Below are 19,990 nucleotides of genomic sequence, written 5' to 3'. Positions count from 1 at the left end.
ACTATCTCTTGAAACATCATCTGTCACTGATAGCATAATGGCTAAAGATGAACAACATGTTAGGGAAATGGTAAATCAAAACAGGACACTTAGAGAGTATCTACATCCTGTTAGGACTAGCACCCTTTCTTGCATCATTTTGCCTCTTAATGCAAATGCTTTTAATTTTAAACCCAGGATGATTCCATTGCTACCACATTTTCATGGCATGGAATCCAAAAATCCCTACTTGCATATCAAAGAGTTTGAAGAAGTTTGTTCCACATTTATGATAGAACATGCACTGAAGAGGTCATAAAATTAAAATTGTTTCCATTTTCCTTAAAAGACAAGGCTAAGACATGATTGAATTCCTTAAGACCAAGATCCATTGGGACTTGGCAAGAAATGCAAACTGAATTTTTAACGAAATTTTTTCTCATGCATAGAACCAATGCATTGAAGAGACAAATCATGAATTTTTGCCAAAAGGATGTGGAAACATTTTATCATTGTTGGGAACGTTTGAAAAACCTTTTAATGCATGCCCTTATCATGGATATGAGAATTGGAGGATCATAAGTTTTTTCTATGAGGGTTTACGACAAAAAATGAGGCAATTTGTAGAAACCATGTGCAATGGTGAATTCTTCAACAAAGGGCCCGAGCCTTTGAATATTTTGACTATTTGGCTGAAAATAATCTTGGGATATTTCTGACTTGTATGATAGATCTAAAAATAAAAAATGTGTTAGTGGGGGTGGTAAATACCACTTAAAAGAATATGATAATTTACATGCTAAACTTACATTAATATCTAAAAAGTTAGTCTTTAGAGCTTAAGAAAGTCAATGAAATGCATGTTTTACTATCAATTTCTAAAAAATACAACACATGTGAGGAACCAGGGCATGTGACTAATGCATACCCAACAACTCCTGCTTTTAAGGAAGTTTTGCTTGATCAATCCAACCCTCTGCATATGATTTCTAAAAATTTTTCTAAACCTTATTCTAATACTTACAATGCAGGTTGGAGGAATCATCCAAATTTCAGCTGGAAAAATGAACAACCTGAGCCATCTACACAAGGAAAAAGTTAGTACACACCTTATGCAGCAGCAGGCCAAGGCTCGGGGCCCTCTTATTTTGCAAATTAGCCCCTCCAATTCAGAAAAAAGGAGTGGAAGACTCCATTCAGCAACTAACTGTTAGCTTACAACAGTTTATGCAAAGTTAGACCACGATCAACAACCAAAATGCCCAAGCCATCAACGAGATCAGAGGGACCCTCACTAGAGTGACCACTACTCTAAGTAACCAAGAGAAGGACAAATTCCCAGCTCAACCCCAACCCAATCCACAAGGACAAAGTCAACCATCTCAGAATTATGGTGAAGGGGTCAATGTGAGATCAGTGAAAGTTATTACAACTTTGAGGAATGGTAAGGTTGTGGATATCCCTGCCCATAGTGCAGGAAATTCAAGTAAAAAAGCTAACCCTCTTTTAGTTAATGGTGAGTCAAGCACTTTAGATCCAAATAATGATGCATGTCCTATACCTGCACCTTTTCCACATCGTTTGCTTTCTTTGCATAAAGAAAAACAGTATTATGAAATCCTAGAAATTTTTAAGCAAGTTAAAATTACATTCCACTTCTTGATGCTATTAAAAAAATCCCTGCTAATGACAAGTTTCTAAAGGATTTATGCACTGTAAAACACAAACTAAATGTGTAGAAAAAGGCTTTTATCACTAAGCAAGTTAGTGTCATTATTCAAAATCACACACCACCTAAGTACAAAGACCCTGGATCACCTACTATTTCATGTGTCATTGGAAATTCTAAGATTGGTCAGGCCTTGCTAAACTTAGGTGTGGGGGTTAATTTGCTGTCTTATAGTGTATATAAACAAATGTGGCTAGGGGAATTAAAAGCCACTTTCATCATTTTGTAGCTTGCCGATAGATCTAAAAAAATTCCTACGGGTATTGTTGAGGACGTCTTGGTCCAAGTAGATAAATTCTATTATCATGTGGATTTTGTGGTATTGGATATGAAGTTGTCATCCCACTCAAACTCTTCACCACCTGTGATTTTAGGAAGACCATTCCTAGCAACTTCTAATGCAATAATTAATTGTAGGAGTGTTGTTTTAAAGTTGAGTTTTGGGAATATGACTTTAAAACTGAATATTTTTAACTTGTGCAGGCAACCTCAAGAACTTGAAAACGTTGAAGAAGTCAATGCATTGGAATCCTTACTTTCTGAGAATTCTTTATTTGACTACAATTGTGATGAACATTGAGAGAATTTAGAAGACTCCATTGGTTTAATGGAATCCACTAATCAATTTTCTTCTCTTTGTGCTACAGGAAATTCAAATGAGATGTAGTGGAAGCTCAAATTTGAGCCACTACCAACATTACAAGCCTCGGCACAGCCCTCCAATGAAAAGATCCCAGTGCTGGAATTAAAGCCACTGCCCTCGGAGCTGAAATACGCCTACCTTGGGCCAGAAAATTCATTCCCAGTGGTGATTTCTGCACTCTTAACCCCTGACCAAGAGAGTAAGTTGCTGAAAATTTTGACACAACACAAATCAGCCATTGGCTGGTCCATTGCTGACATCAAAGGTATAAGTTCGTTTATTTGCACACATAGGATATATTTGGAAGAGGATTCAAAACCCTCTAGAGAGATGCAAAGGAGACTAAACCCCACAATGAAAGAGGTGGTAAAAAATGATGTAACCCCCGCTCCTTTCTTCTTACGTAAGCTTCTCTCTTTCTTACGTAAGGCTCTTCCTTTCTGACGTAAGCAAATTCCGATGATGGAATTATGCAACAGTCTGCCATTCTTTCTGGCGACTGCGAGTATCGTCATGTGTGCCGAACCATGACGACGTGCCTCTCGAGATATTAGGTGACTTCTAAAGTACGCCCAGTGTTTAAATGTACTGGAAATATTTATATGAGGTATTTCCAGTATCATTGAGTTAAACTTATTTTTAAATGAGACAATTATAATATTTTGAAGAGCTCCAAAATATTATAATTGTCGGAGATCATTTTAATATTAATTATTAAAATAATTCCAGTTATTTGAAATATTATTGGGATTTAAATTATGTTGAAAGTTTTAATTAATTTAATGGTTTTATTCTCTTAAAGATATTAAATAAGACTTCATCATTTTATTGATGATGAAGAAATATTATTTTATAAATTAAAGTTAGTTTAAAATAATATTTACCTTAATTCCTCTAAATGCTTTTAATTAAGTTAACGTTTACACATTTTCAAATCAGTATTTTAATATCTCAACGTTAGATCGTTTTGAGGACCCCCAAGACGAAGGGACTGGATTAAATACCCAAACTCCCCTCTCTTTCCCCCTCACTTTTTCCCTAGCTCTCTCTCTCTCCTCCCTCTCTCCTTCGGCGTACGTGATATGCGACCCTTTCCCACGCCGAAGCCTCTCCCGTACAACCCGGCGCCGCCGTGCATCGGCAGCTCTCACTGCCGGCACCGTCGCACTCCTCTCCCTCCGGCGAGTCCATCCACGGCAGCCCCTCCCTCTCACGCTCTCTCTTCCTCTCCCTTGGAAGTGCAAAGTCCGAATGGGCTTGCTGTCCTTAGCGATGTCGTGCGCCGTCCTCCGGCGCCACCACTTCCACGACAGCTTCCTCTACCACTGGCCACCACCCTCCAGCAATCTCAGCTCCTCCCATGTAGCCACCTTCCCCTCCATCGCACACATGCACGCACGAGGAGACCCACGCACGGCTTCACCGTGCGCGACCTCTAGCGCCGCCATGCGCGGCACCCATGGCCACTCAGCACCACCATGGACCTCTCCTCCCCTTTCCCTTCCTCCTCCCTTGGACCCGAGGCCCATGGCCTCTTCCCCATGCACGACACTTCTCCTCACGCACGCACGGGTTGCACGCCGTGCACCGCCACCCACGGTAGGTAACCACCATCATCAGCCTCCTCAGGCCACCACGAAGCCAACCCAACCTTCCATGGCCCCGATCTGCCACTCATGCCCACACACTCTCTCTCACTCTCCCACGGCCTTTCCTCCCCTTCACGGCCTTGAACCGCCACTGTGAGCCACCGTGGCGCCACCTCGACGCCACCATAAGATCCACCACACCTCCCTTAGCTAAGCCCTGAGGTCAAACTACCATTCTATGTGGTGGGTAATCACTGCACGTGATGGACTGACTGCCACTGTACACGGTTAGGTACGCTGTGTACCGTTCCTCACAGCCACCAACACAAGGCCTTCACGAGCCCTTCCAAGACCACACTTAGCTATCTAAACGCCCAAACAGTCAACGTACGTGGGTTAGCCGCCACGTACGACCTCTCCAACGTCATTGGCTGTGACGATCAACGGGCAATGCACGGGTTATCCCGTCGATGGTATAACTCTCTAATCCATTTTAATTATGTTTGATATTGATTAGTTGATTAGGTTGTGGACTGTGCTGTTAGTATTAGGAGAATGGCTGGGTTGTATTGAGATGCGCTATGTAGTGCGTTGTGAAGTGTTGGGCATATTTGTGAAGTGTTGTGGACTGTGTTGTGTAATGCAGTTGTGGAGTTTGTGTTGTAATAATAGCGTGGTTGTGCTGTGCAATGTAGTTGTGGGGCATGTGCTGTATGGATATCGTGGCATGTGGAGTGGGAATAGTACACGCTGAGTGTACTCTGTGTGTGGTGTAGTGTGAGATAAGAATAGTATATGTAAAATATACCCTCCTGGCGTATTGTGAAACGGGATGAGTACACGTGAAGTGTACTCCATGTAATGGAGTGACGCACTATACGGCGGGTATGCCGTCGTGGTGATGTAGCGTAACGTGTGGAAAAGGGAGTACACACGGTATACTCTATGTTGGAGTGATGCATCGTATGGCCGGTATACTATATTGATGATGGGTTGCAGCGGGTATGAAGGGAGTACATGTGGAATATACTCCATATGGTGGAGTGATGCACCATACGGCGGGTATGCCGTAATGGTGATGTGGCGTAACGTGTATGGAGTATACGCGGAGTGTACTCCATGTAGCGGAGCGATGCACCATACGGCGGGTATGCCGTAATGGTGATGTGGCGTAATGTGTATGGAGTATATGCGGAGTGTACTCTTTATGGTGGAGTGATGCATTGTATGGCGGGTATGCTATATTGATGATGGGTTGTAGCGGGTATGAAGGGAGTACATGTGGAATGTACTCCATATGGTGGAGTGATGCACCATATAGCGGATACGTCATAATGGTGATGTGGCGTGGTGTGTATGAAGGGAGTACATGTGGAATGTACTCCATATGGTGGAGTGATGCACCATGTGGCGGATATGCCATAATGGTGATGTGGCGTGATGGGTATGAAGGGAGTACTTGTGGAATGTACTCAATATGGTGGATTGATGCACCATATGGCGAGTATGTCATAAGGGTGATGTGGCGTAGTGCATGTAAATGGAGTATGTGAAGGGAGTTGTACTCCATATGGTAGAGTGATGCACCATAAGGCGGGTATGCCATAGTGGTGATGTGGCATATGTGAAGGGAGTATACGTAGAGTGTACTCCATGAGGCAGCGACACTCCGTGTGGCGTGTCGCAGAGATAAGGATGGTTGTGCAGTTGATGGACGTAGAACATGGTAAATTGTGTTGGGAGTTGTGGAACAATGTCCCGAAGTAGTTATGGCGTAGCCTGTAGTCTATGGTGACAAGTGTCATCGTGATGGACTTATGGCTAGGAGTATGCTTGAAGTAGCAGAACAAGTGTAAGAGTACATAGCGGAAGTATGACTGGGCAACGTCAAGAAGTGACGTGGTTATTGACAGTCGTGCTTGTGATGGATGAGACGTTGGCGTAGAACGTGGTGAGTTGTGTCAGGAACTGTGGAACAGTGTCCTGAAGTAGTTGTGACGCGACCTGTAGTTTGAGGTGACAAATGTCACTGTAATTGACTTACGGCTGGAAGTATGGGTGTAGTAACAGAATAAGTGTAAAAGTGCATAGCGAAAGCATGATTGGGCAACATCACGAATGACATGGTTACGGACAGTCATGCTTATGATGGGTGAAGAGTTAATGTGGAAATGGCGTAACGGGAAAGTGACGAGATGTCACGATGTGACGAGAGTACGTGAGGAACCGTACTCGTGATGAGTAAGAAGTTGGCGTAGAAGTGATGTAACAGGATGTTAGGTGACGTGACAAGGTCACGGTGTAGCTTGAGAGTAGTCTCGAGCTATGTGACGTGACGCAAGGTGTGATTGTTGACGGAGTCTTGTCATGTTAAGTGTTGGGATGAACTGTAAGGAGGGACGGATAGCATGAAGAGTCATGCTAGCAGAGTTAAGAGAATGTTGGTATCGGAATATGGCTCTTATCCCTACGAGCAGGTGATCGACATGTTATATGTTGATCTTAGGTGATAAAAGTGTAAGGTATATGTGTAATTTAGTTAGACACATGTATCGGACGGATTCACCATATGTAATGGGTAATCTGTCTTGAGCACAGTTACACAGTGCTTAAGCCTCAAAATTGGCTTAAAGCCATGTGGCTTGTATGGATGGGAATGAGGATTAGTATGGGCCATGATGTATGGAGGTAGTGACGGGTGTATTATCTAGGATTGGGATGCTTGACTTAATTGGTCTGAGTCATGCATCAAGATGGGTTCAATAAGGAGAATAAGACGAATGTCTTAGTGTCTTAATCCTAAGGTGAATCATGGATTCACTTTAGTAGATGAGCACTCAAGGCAAAACGTTGAGTTGGATGATGTGGTGACCGTAAGTGGTCCCCGAAGGTTTTAACGTAGTAAATGGCACGTAAGTGCATGAGATAAAAGGAGAGAGTTCCAAGTATAGCATAGTTCTATTTATAGTTTAAGTTGCCTATGCATTAGATAGAGAATGATGTTAAGGTTATGTATGCGTGTAGGTTGTCAGCTGACACGCGCATGAATGGACTGTATGGTATGAAAGTAGCATGGAGTCCAGGTAAGTATTACGTCCATGCCCTTCTGGAGTTTTCTAGAAATTACGAAACGAAAACGAAAAGCTTTCTCTTTAAGAAAATGTTCACGAAAGAAGATGCCATGCTTTCAAACGTATATGTACGTACGGCCCCTCCGTGAAAGCCCCTTTTTACGCACCCAAAGTTATTAATTGTACGCATGCGAATGGATGACTATAAGATGTATCTATTGTACATATTTTCTAAGAAAACGAACTGATGTAAATGCACGAAAGACGAGCTTGAGCCGACGCCTTCGTGGATCCTACGGACCGACGCTGTCGCGAGGTGATGCTCGCGGACACCGCGAAGGCCAACGTTCAAGGCGATGCTTACGGATGCAGCGAAAGGCGAAGTTTGAGCCCGTGCTTTATGTTTTATGGACGGTGTGAACTGACACTTTCGTGAACGCCGTGAGGTGATGCTCGTGGACGTCATGAAAGGGGACGTTCGAGCCCATGCTCACGAAATGATGTTTTCTCATGAAAAAGAAATGTTTTCTCATGAAATGAATGTTAAATGAAAGAAAGAACTGAATGAATGAAAGCTCCAGCTCTTCGGAGCTGCCATGAATGAATGAAAGAATGAAATGAAAGCATGAAATGTATGAAGATATGTAACGGCCACATGAATGAATGAAAAGGGGTACCCAATGAATGAATGGGCAGATTGCAATGCCGGGCAGTAGTACTGGTAGTGCACCTAGTGCTGCACCCTAACGGAATGGGATTCCAACCAGTGGCCATGGGCGAATCCATTGGCCATAGGGCCGCTAACCCTAACATACGGGACGTAACAGTGTGTACCGGCCTATGAAAGTGAAAAGAAAGAATGTATGTACGTATGTATGCACGCACGCACGAATAAATGCACTTTAAGAAATGAAGGCACTTCACTCTTGTAGAAATGAAGGCGCTAACGGGTGAAACGTTTTACGAAAAAAAAGGAAAACCCCGTCCAGTGACGTTTTCAAATGAACGCATGTATGCACCCATGCATGTATGTATAGTATGTACGAATGATGAATGTATGAATGAAAACCTACGTTGTTATATTTTAACTGCATGAAGTAATGCTTACGAGTCTTCGACTCATTTTAGTTTTTATGCATGTCCCTCCCCCCTCCACAGGGAAGGAAATGAAGTACGCGTCGGGACGGACACGGCTCATGGGGAAGAGCACGGAAGTCTAGGCACGAGGTTCAAATGTAAGAGAGGCCTTTTATTATTAAAAATGATGTTTTCCGTTGTAAACCTCTCTTATTGCAAAAGCACATTTTATTTTATAAACGTAGAGTCTTGCACTCTGAGAAGAAGCAAAAAGTTTTAAATCGGATGGTAATTCCCGTCGTCCTTTATCAAAATATTTTATAAAAAAACCCACTACAAGGACGGACATTACAAATGAACTCTTGAAATTGTTAGACATAGGCATCATCTATCCCATTGCTAATAGTAAATGGGTTAGCCCAATCCAAGTTGTTCCAAAACAATATGGTGTAACTGTGGTGGAAAATAAAAGGGAGAATTGGTGCCTACTGGAGAGACCACAGGTTGGAGAATATGTGTAGACTATAGGAAATTAAATACAGCATCTAGAAAGGACCATTTTCCCTTGCCTTTCCTTGACCAGATTTAAGAAAAAGTGGCGGGGCATGAATATTATTGTTTCTTAGATGGCTTCTCTGGCTATTATCAAATAGAAATAGTCTCTGAGGATCAAGAGAAGACCACATTCACTTGTCCTTTTGGGACTTTTGCCTTCAAGAGAATGTCATTTGGGCTATGCAATGCTCCGGCCACTTTTCAAATATGCATGTTAAGCATTTTCAGCCACTTGATTGAGGACATTGTTGAGGTTTTCATGGATGATTTTTCAGTTTTTGGGAAAACATTTGATGCGTGTTTGTCTAATTTACAAACTGTTTTGAAAAGGTGTGAAGAAAAACAATTGATATTAAATTGGAAAAAATGTCATTTCATGGTAAGACAATGGATAGTTTTGGGGCATATTGTATCTCTTTGGGGCATAGAGGTAGATAAAACTAAAATAGATTTAATTTCAAATTTGCCTACGCCTAAAAATGTGAAAGGTGTTAGATCTTTTTTAGGGCATGTTGGTTTTTATAAAAGGTTCATAAGGAATTTTAGCTTTATCTCTAAGCCTCTTTGTCAACTTTTAATGCATGATGTCAAGTTTGAATGGACCAAAGAGTGTCAAAATTGCTTTGATCAGCTAAAAACATTTCTCACCACCTCACCTATCATTCAACCCCCAAATTGGTCACTTCCTTTTGAATTAATATGTGATGCAAGTAACTTTACTGTGGGGGCTGCACTTGGACAGCGAAAAGATAACCTGCCATATGTCATATACTATGCTAGTAAGACTTTGAATGCTGTCCAAAAAAATTATTCCACTACAGAAAAAGAATTACTAGCTATAGTCTTTGCATTGGATAAGTTTAGATCATATCTTCTTGGTTCACCTTTCATAATATTCACTGATCATGCAGCTTTGAAATTTTTATTGTCAAAAAAAGACACTAAGCCGAGGCTGGTAAGATGGATACTCCTATTGCAAGAATTTGATCTTATAATAAAAGACAAAAAAATGAGTAGAAAATGTGGTGGCGGATCATCTTTTTCGCCTTCCACCTGAAGTTTCTGAGCAGTTTCCTTTAATTTCTGATTATTTTCCTGATGAACAATTATTTTCAATTGAGAGTTTACCATGGTATGCTGACTTTGTAAATTTTCTGGTCACAGGAAAAACTCCTCCTCAGTGGACTACTCAGGACATCAAGAGGCTGAAATCTGAAGCTAAGTATTTTTTCTATGATGATCCATACCTCTTTAAGTATTGTTCATATCAAATCATTAGGAAGTGTGTGCCTAATAATGAAATTTCTGGTGTTTTAACTTTTTGCCATACGGAAGCTTGTGGTGGGCATTTTTCAGCCCACAAAACAGTAGCTAAAATTCTTCAAAGTGGATTTTATTGGCCAACTATGTTCAAGGATGCTTTTAATTTTTGTACAGCTTGTGAACCTTGTCAAAAATTAGTAGGAATCACTAGGAGAAATATGATGCCTATGCAACCCATACTAGTGATTGAAATTTTTGATTGTTGGGGGATAGATTTTATAGGACCATTTCCTTCTTCTTATGGCTATTTATACATTTTGATTGCTGTTGACTATGTTTCTAAGTGGGTCGAGGCAGCCCCTTGCAAATCTAATGATCATCAAGTTGTTTTAAAATTTTTGAAAGAAAATATTTTTGCAAGGTTTGGCATGCCTAAAGCCATAATCAGTGATAATGGCACTCATTTTTGTAACAAGCATTTTCTCAACCCTAATGAAGAAGTATGGTATCCATCACAAAATCTCTACTCTCTACCATCCTCAAACCAATGGACAGGCTGAATTAGCAAATAGGAAAATTAAAAACATCCTTGAAAAAACAGTTAGCCCAAACAGGAATGATTGGTCTTTGAGATTGTTTGATGCCCTATGGGCTTATAGAACAGCCTTTAAAACCATTTTGGGCATGTCTCCATATAGACTAGTGTATAGTAAGGCTTGTCATTTGCCTGTAGAGTTGGAACATAGAGCATATTGGGCCATTAAGTAATGTAATTTCAATATTGATGAAGCTGGTTGTGTGAAGAAATTGCAGCTGTTTGAGTTGGATGAGTTGAGGATGGATGCCTATAACAACTCTAAGCTCTCCAAAAAAAGAATGAAGAACTTCCATGACAAACACATCAAACGTAAGACTTTTGAGCCTGATCAACAAGTATTATTGTACAATTCCCGGTTACACTTGTTCCCTGGTAAGTTAAGGTCTAAGTGGAGTAGGCCTTATGTGGTACAAACTGTTTTTTGCATGGTGCTATAGAGATAATGAATCCTCTCAATAGTAACATTTTTAAAGTTAATTTTCAAAGGTTCAAGCCTTTTATTTCTAACTTTGCACCTAAGGAATCTACTCTACATTTGCTTGATTATAATTAATGGTTTCGTGATCTGTCCATTTCTTTTCATTGTTTTCTTTTATTCAGTTTTTATTTTTGTTTTGGCTGCATTCATTTCAAAGCTGCCCAGGTACTTCCCTTTCCTTTTTTTCTTTCAATTTTTCTTCAACTACTTGGTTCTTTTGTTAGCTGTTTTGCCCCTTAACTCTCTTTGTGTAAATTCTTTCATTTCTCTTGCATCATTGAGGATAATACTACAATCTAGTTGGGGGTGTGGAAGAGAATTTATTTTTTTGTTTGCATGTCTTAGACATATGTTGGTCCACCATGGGGGAGTGCTGGTAATGAGTTCAAAGCAGATTAAAATCCCTATTTTTGAATTTTACATGCTGAAAGTGAACTGAAAAATAATTTGTTAAGGTCATGAAACATGTGGAATGTAGTGCAAATCTGAGTATAGGTCAAAATATGGATTTATCCATTTTATTTAGTTTTTAAACCAAGGGAAATATGTTAAAAGTTTTGTTAAAACACATAACACATGCCCAAAATGCTTAGAAAGACTACATTGGGTTATTATTTGTTGATTTTCACTTCAGTTATGTGGGACTCTAATGAACTATATCCTAATGGCTTAGGAAGAAATCTGTAGTTTATTAAATGAGAAAATGGACAAGCCAGGGATCCAAAAACAAAAAAAAAAAAAAAAAAAAGTGAAATAAGAAGGTTTTCATGCATGGTTTACATTTGTGTTTTGGAAAAGACTGTCTATTACCAGGGTCCTTACTAAATCAAAGAATAGGTTCCTTTTAAAGTGTAATAGCGTGAAAACCGCCACTACAATAGTTTTGAATTAGAGTAAGACCATGTAGTTATCTCAGATTAGCTGCTGTGATTGAAACTGTTAATGCCTCTTGGTAGTCGATCTTAAAATTCTAACCTTATTCCTATGCACTTAAAGGAAAGTAACTTTGTTACATTTAATTCTCTTGGTTGATTAACTAAATAGTGTATAAATCTTCCAGTTGATACAAAAATTCAGATTAATCTATCTCTAGTGTTCTTAAACTCAACAAATTTATTTCATAGCATGTGATTTTCAGATTTATTGGAATTGTGGTTAGTAACTTTCCTTTGGTATGATTTCATTCACTTTATTTGCTAGGGGCTAGCAAAAAGTCAGTTGGGGTGTAATAAATGGTCAATTATGTGGTATTAATACTCTTAAATATCTTGAATTAAAAGAGTTTTATGTGTTAAAATAAGAGCATTAATTGGATAATGTGAATTAAATTTATTTGATAAGTGAAATAATATTTTAATCTAATTAAATATTTTACACTTGCAGTTCCGTAAGTACCAAGCCCACAAAGCTAAAGTCCTTGCATAGAAGCCCCTGGACTTGCAATACATATTTGAATTGAGGCCTAAAGAGAGACCACGTGCAGCAAGCTGCTGCCACACATCTCATTCCTCATTAGTCAACTTTAATGAGTCTCACACCTCATGAATGAAGCTGCACTTTAAGGGAGAGGAACGAGGGGCACGCCTCAAGCCATGTATTGCTTTGGGAGTGGAATGAGGGGCACGCCTCAAGTGCTGGGCAGTTGGACGCGGCTGGACGTGGGAGAAGCAGGACAGACGCAACGGACGCACGGAGGGAAGAGATGAAAGGAAAAGTAAAAAATCAGGCTGGGGCTCTTCATATATTTTTTTCGGAAGTTTTTAGTTTCTCATTTTTTTGGGGGATTAGACTCAGTTTTGGATTTCCGTTCGTTTTTTTCTTTTTCTTTAGACTTTTCTTCAGTTTTCGTTTGGAGCAGGGCATTTTCAATTGGTTTTATTTGGTTCTTGTTTTTCATTTTTTTTTGGTATAGCATTGGCTGGTTTTCTGCCAATCTTTTTCTGGTTTGACTTGGGAACATTAGTACTGAGTTCCGTTGATTTTTATTTTGGTTCTTTTCGGACAGTTGAGGACGACGACTTCCAACTCTGTTTTTCTTGGTCATTTTGGCCAGGACACTCTCTGAGAGGCTAATTTATGCATTTTACGGTTTAATTTATTTGGATTTTTTTTACTCTCAAATTTTGTAATGACTTTATTTAGATTAATTTTTACTGTTAGAAATATCATGTTTAGCTAATTTCTGAAACTTGAGTTGTGGAATGAGATTTGATTTGTTTTAGGTTCTAGTTTAATACAATATTTTATTGATGAATATTGATTTCACTTGTTGCTAATCAGATTTGAATTGAAAATAGAGTGTAGCTCTTGCTATTGATTTGTTGTTGACGTAAGGCACAACAAATGCTTAAATATTATCAAGGCTTCCCTCAGTTGATTGTTAAAGTGTGTTTGGTTAGTAAAGTTGTGAATCCCTTAAAGAAATATTATAAAACTTGAGTATAACTTTTTATCTTCCTTTTATCAATGCCTTGACTGGATTGTTAATCGAGAAAATATTCTAGAAACCGAAACAAGGAGAGTTCCATACCCAACTCAAGTGTTAGTTAATTTGCATCTTTGATTAGAAACTTTAATTTTAGTTTTGATTTAATTTTTACCGGAATTTTAAATTCTTACTTTGTTTTTTTATCTTCTTAATTCATTTTCAAAGAAATATAGTAAAATCCTTTTTGCTCATTGTTTATACATACATAAAAAAAATACAAAAAGAAATAGTTTTATACTTCATTTTACTTCTTCACACTTCTCATACATCATTATACTTTCTAATTAAATTTCACAAATGCTTTAATAATTCTTTGTCCTTATAGAATATGATCCTGGACTTATCCTTGATACAACTTGACACTTCTACACTTTGAAGTACAGTTGAAACCGAGTCAAAGACGTCTAGTAAAACTATGCCAAAACAACCAAGAAGATAAAATTTTAAAGTAACTCATTGCACACCCATGCACATCGCATGGAAGGGTGAGCACTATGCTCGCCCCGAGCACAAGCATGATAGGTACCAGCTCGTCTACGCTTGGAATATCTCGACTGAGTGGGCGAGCAATGAAGCTCACTCAAGGCAAAAAGCTTAGTGAGCTCTTTGCTCACTCGCCACACTGTCCATGTCACAAGAGAGCAATGAAGCTCATCACGAGCAACAATGTACCCTCACGGGCAAGAAATGAAATTTGTGGTGAACAATGAGCATAGCGAGATCATCGCGAGCGAGCACTAAGTTCACTCTAAGCAATCATTGTAGGCGAGGAATGAAGATCACCCCATCATGCAGGTGAAAAGCCCGAAACCTTATATTTCTTCAGCAAACCAACGACTACAATGCTCACCTCGAGCTTCCCATAAGGAAGAGCATGGGCAATTTTTGTGCTTGCCCTCAAGGTCCCCCCATCAGTCCGACTAAACAATATTGATAGAAAGATGTGGAATACATATTGATAGATCTAAATCCTTGTGCTAAAAATGCACTCAAATTTAGTTGACTTGGGTTCGGCTCTCCCATCCATTCCATACTACTCTATTATTTAAATATGAGAAAGATTGACTGATATTAATATTGGCTTTTGATAACTAATTGCTTTCGTTGATTTTAAGAATTATTTCATGAAATTTTTATTGAAGAGTAACATGGATTGAGTGATCCCACAAATTAAGCCTAAGAAATTTGAAGCATTTCAACGTTGGTTACAAAGAAATCGTGCCACATGACATAGTAAGGTTCGCCACTTTTGCCATCCCACTTTATCCACAGGGTATATACCGATGATCTAGCTCAAATGAAAGCTTTTTTAACAAATAGTAGAAGATTTGGAACCCATGCAAACCCAAATTTTTACTTACACCTTAGGGGTGAAAAAAAAGACCGGTGAACAGATAAATCGGACTGATCGGATCGAACCGGTAGGTCCGGTACTGGGTTCAGTATTGATTCTATTTTTCTCAAAACTGGTCGAAATCGATCCGGTTTCTATTTTCCTTTCTTTAACACCGGACCAAACCAAACCGGGATGGTTCATATATATATTTTAATTTTTTATATTGTATAAGGTATTTTGATATTATATATAATTTTGATATATAATATATAATTATATATAAAATAATTTTGTATTAGATGATAAATTACTAATTAATATAATATTAAATTTTAAAATCCTATATAAATAACTACATATTATTACTATAGTCTATTGTATTAATAGTTATACTAATACTATATCACTATATATTATAATATATCACTATATTATATATTATAATTTATCACTATAGTCTATAATATAATTATATTATATATTATAATACAATACAATATATTATCACTATATTATTATATACTATATAACATACCGGAAATACTTGACCAAACTAGTTTAAAATCAATAAAATTGAAAGTACTGGTTTAAGGATGCAATTGGTACGGTATCGGTTTTTTAAAGATCAAAACTAGTATATACCGACTCAATTATAAAATATATTTAAAATCAGACTAAATCGAATCGATTACACCCCTATTGCACCTATTTCCAAGATCTTCCGCATAATCGAGCTATAACAGTAGTTGCACGAAAATCCTATTTGGCGAGGACAATGTTCCAACTTTAACATGCTGATTCAGTATGCACCAATCCAAAATACAGCTCGATGGTTAATTCTTGATCAGCCAAAAAGGTCCTAAATGCAAGAGGACGGAAAAAATGTCGAATACAATAGGACAGAAAAAGATTCTGTCAGAAATTGAAGACAGGATGCATAAGGGCCCCAAGTCAAAAATTGAGGTGTTAAGTTTTTCTCATGGATTAGTCAAATTTAAAAGATATTTTTAGTGAATATAAGATAAATTTAATTTTTAATTATTCTATTCATGTAAATCTTTATATTGAAATAATTATTTTTTCAATATATAATAATAAAATAATATAAGATGAATTTAATTTTGATTATTCACATCAAATCTCTACATTATATTATCTATTTATTCATTATATAGTAATTAATAATTAATAATTTAAAAAATATTTAATTTTTTTAATTAATAATTTATTTTATTTTATCATATTTTACTATTCTACCTATTATATATTAATTAATAATCATATTTTTATTAAATTAATATATCACTAACTCAAATTAATATATCAATTGTGATAAAATATGTGTAGAAAGAAAGTGAGAGAAATACTTGATAAAATATATATTTGATGTATGTAAAGTAACTTTCAAATTTGGAAAAACTTTTGAAAGTCACTGTAGCTTTGGAATTTAGCTAATCTATTGTGAGCATATTTTGCTCTCTAATAGCTAAATACTCAATGGATTTAATTTTTAGTTAATCCATTGAGGATGCTCTAATATCATTAATATTGGCTTCATGAAAGCCATCTCCAAAATTTGATGAAAAGTACATGTTTTTCATAAATCTAAAACTTCTCTATCTATAACCCTATATTGGATTAGCTATTTGATTCATCACAATAATAATATAATAATTTTTTTAATAATAATATATATTTTTTTCATTTTTTACAACTACACTAACCATATACTAATTAATAATTTAATTTATACTTAAATTATTGTTTCCCAACTAATTTTTTTCCTCAACCTAATTATCCAACAAATACATTTTTTCAATTCTTTTTCTACCCAATAATTACATATACAATTTTTGAAACCAATAAACACATTTGTTTAAATGATTGCAAGAAAGCCTTTTGTTCTGTTTGTGATTCTTTTCATACAAATGACCTTTACTTGTTTCATCTAGACTGACTCTGTGATTATTTGGTTCCATGAACGCCAATCACTCTTTTGTGCCTACATGAATTATTTAGAATGCTTAATGTTTAGTTGACTGCCAAAACCAAAGTACGAAATACACATATGGCAGACCACAGAGCATACAAACCAAGCAAACTTCATTTCAGATCTTAATACAGACTAATTTATTCTTGAGCATACATTCTGCAGACCACAGAACAAATCTCATTTCAACAATATGCTTTCCCCACCACCACAGATCAAACCAGTTTCGAAAATGAAGAAAACAATAGATATAAAAATGTATCAAATCCAACTTTGACCCAAGCTAACTGAGATCATTGTTGCCAATTGCAGCTAAAAGCTCCAAAAGGGGAGTTGGGCTAAGTCCAATACTAGAAGAATCAATTGATGCATGAGGATAAAGATACTAAACATCTAGCTGAGGTACAATACTGAGAAAATGTCAAATATTTAACCATTAAAATGTCAGTCAAATATGGATCGTAAATTCATAAGAGTTATATCTCACATTAATTAAAATTCATCATTATGGTTAAGAAGTTATACTAAAAAAGTATAGATCTAAATGGTTCTACTAATATCAATTCTAAACTGATACAACAAGAATGTACCTGGAGGATGAGAAATCATAATATCATGTAGAAACATGTCATAATCATAAACAAACAAGTACTTAAGGAAAAGGGAAAAAAACAAAGAAATGGCCCAAAAGAAAACTAGTAGAATCACTTCAAGCCTATCAAAACTACAAAGGATATACATTTTTTGTGGCATGGGACTCATGCACACAAGTTCACCCTTACCACTTGGGCTACCCACGGGTGGGACAACAAAGTTTTTTCTATAAATTTAGAACATTTATTTAACAACTAAAGTGTTTATTCTATAAATTCACTGGGAAAGTAATGGACTACTTATTTCTTGTTTCCTGTTTCCATTTGCCAAAAAAAAAAAAAGGGTGAAAACTCGTGATCTATAATTTTTGTTTAAACTAAAAATATCAATAGAAAACTTTAAACTTGTAGAGCCAATTCATTCCCAGAATGACAATATTCAACCAAGATATAAAGTCTAAAGTAATATCTAAAAACCAAGTCCTTCTATACTTGTTTGACAAGTTTGGAAACTTTGTACTTTTTTTTTACTTGTAGCCAAAATATGAATTTCAAATTCTTCTATGTAAAACTTTGTGTGGACAGGTGGAAAGTATTGAATAAGATCACCTTAATGATCTCAACTAGTTGATCAACTTCACTTTCACCAGGAAACAAAGGTTGAAAAAGAAGTTGGATTCAAAACATTAACAGTAGAATATTCAAGGCAACTGTAAAACATGGCCAAGTATTCGTATAAACTCAAGTATCAATCTTTTTCTTTTTTTGTTTTTTGATAAGTTAAACCTAAGTATCAAGCAACCTGTCCAAGAATTAATTCAGTCATCACACAACCAATAGACCATATATCTATTGCGGTTGTGTACTCGGTGGCACCAAAGATGAGCTCAAGAGCACGATCATATCTTGAATAGATGTAAGAAACATTGGTGATGGAAATCAAGTTGGGCCTACTCTTAAAGATCATTTACAAATTTCAGATAGACCAATTACAAGATCAAGGGCCAAGAAGATCAAGGAAGCAATGCACAGATTAGTGCAATCCACTTGGGATGAAACTAGCAAGAGCCCAACACTCAAGATGGGCTTGAAAGAAGGAGAACCAGGTTTGATCCACTTGATTCAAGCTGTGGAAGACATGACTTAGAGATAGGGCCTATTGTTATTGGAGACTTCCAATTTGGTTAAATGATTTATTTTATTAGTTTAGAATAAGTGGGTTTGAAGATGCCTAGCTCACACGTCTTATTTTTAATGAACTAGGGTTTTCAAGAAGGCTTTGTATTTTGGCCAATGGCTTATTTGGAAAGTTACTTTTTAGGAATTAGGGTTTCAAGAGGTACTGTAGTGTTACTGTAGCCGCAGGGTACTGTAGCGCGACACTGTTCATCAGGGCATTTTGGGTAAAAAGGGGCTTTATTTTGGCTAGGGTTTTAATTAGGTTTAGTTTAAATACTCCTTGTAGCCTCATTTGAAGGTCAGACAATATTGATCTTAAAAGTGGGTACCATCAAATTAGAATGAAAGAGGGTGATGAATGGAAAACTGCTTTTAAGACTAAGTATGGGCTTTATGAATGGTTGGTTATGCCATTTGGACTTACAAATGCGCCCAGTACTTTCATGAGATTAATGAACCATGTCCTACGTACATTCATAGGCAAGTTTGTGGTTGTGTACTTTGATGATATCTTAGTGTATAGCAAGGACTTAAATGAACATATTGAGCATTTGAGATATGTGTTTGATGTGTTGAGATGTGAAAAGTTGTATGCTAATTTTAAGAAATGTGCCTTTTGCATGGAAAAAGTTGTTTTTCTTGGTTATGTTGTTAGTACAAAATGTATTGAGGTGGATGAAGAGAAAGTCAATGCCATCAAGGAATGACCAACGCCAAAAAGCATCACTGAGGTAAGAAGCTTTCATGGCTTAGCTAGCTTTTATCGGCGTTTTGTTAAAGATTTTAACACTATTGCTGCACCACTCACTGAGGTAATTAAAAAGAATGTTGGGTTTCAGTGGGGGCTAATCAAGATAATGCTTTTGCCACTATTAAAGAAAGGTTGTACTCTTCACCTGTGTTAGCATTACTTGATTTTAACAAAACTTTTGAGATTGAATGTGATGCCTCAGGAATAGGGATTGGAGCCGTTTTGATGCAGGATAGGCGACCCATAGCCTTCTTCAGTGAAAAGCTAAGTGGGGCATCCCTGAAGTACCCTATTTATGACAAAGAGCTTTATGCTCTTATTCGTGCATTAGAGACTTGGTAGCACTGCCTATGGCCAAGGGAATTTGTGATACACACCGATCATGAATCATTGAAGCATCTCAAGGGTCAAGGTAAGTTGAATAAAAGACATGCTAGATAGATGTAATACATTGAGACCTTTCCCTGTGTCATCTGTTACAAGCAAGGTAAGGAGAACATTGTTGCTGATGCTCTATCCCGGAGGTATGTACTTCTTACTTCCATGAGTGCTAAAATGCTTGGGTTTGAATATGTGAAAGAAATGTATGCCGATGACGTTGACTTTTCTGATGTGTATATGGCATGTGATAAAGCGACATTTGGTAAGCTTTACAAGCATGATGGTTATTT

Source organism: Juglans microcarpa x Juglans regia, chromosome 6S (assembly GCF_004785595.1).
Source record: "Juglans microcarpa x Juglans regia isolate MS1-56 chromosome 6S, Jm3101_v1.0, whole genome shotgun sequence".
Taxonomy (NCBI): Eukaryota; Viridiplantae; Streptophyta; class Magnoliopsida; order Fagales; family Juglandaceae; genus Juglans; species Juglans microcarpa x Juglans regia.
Note: the sequence above shows the minus strand (reverse complement) of the source record.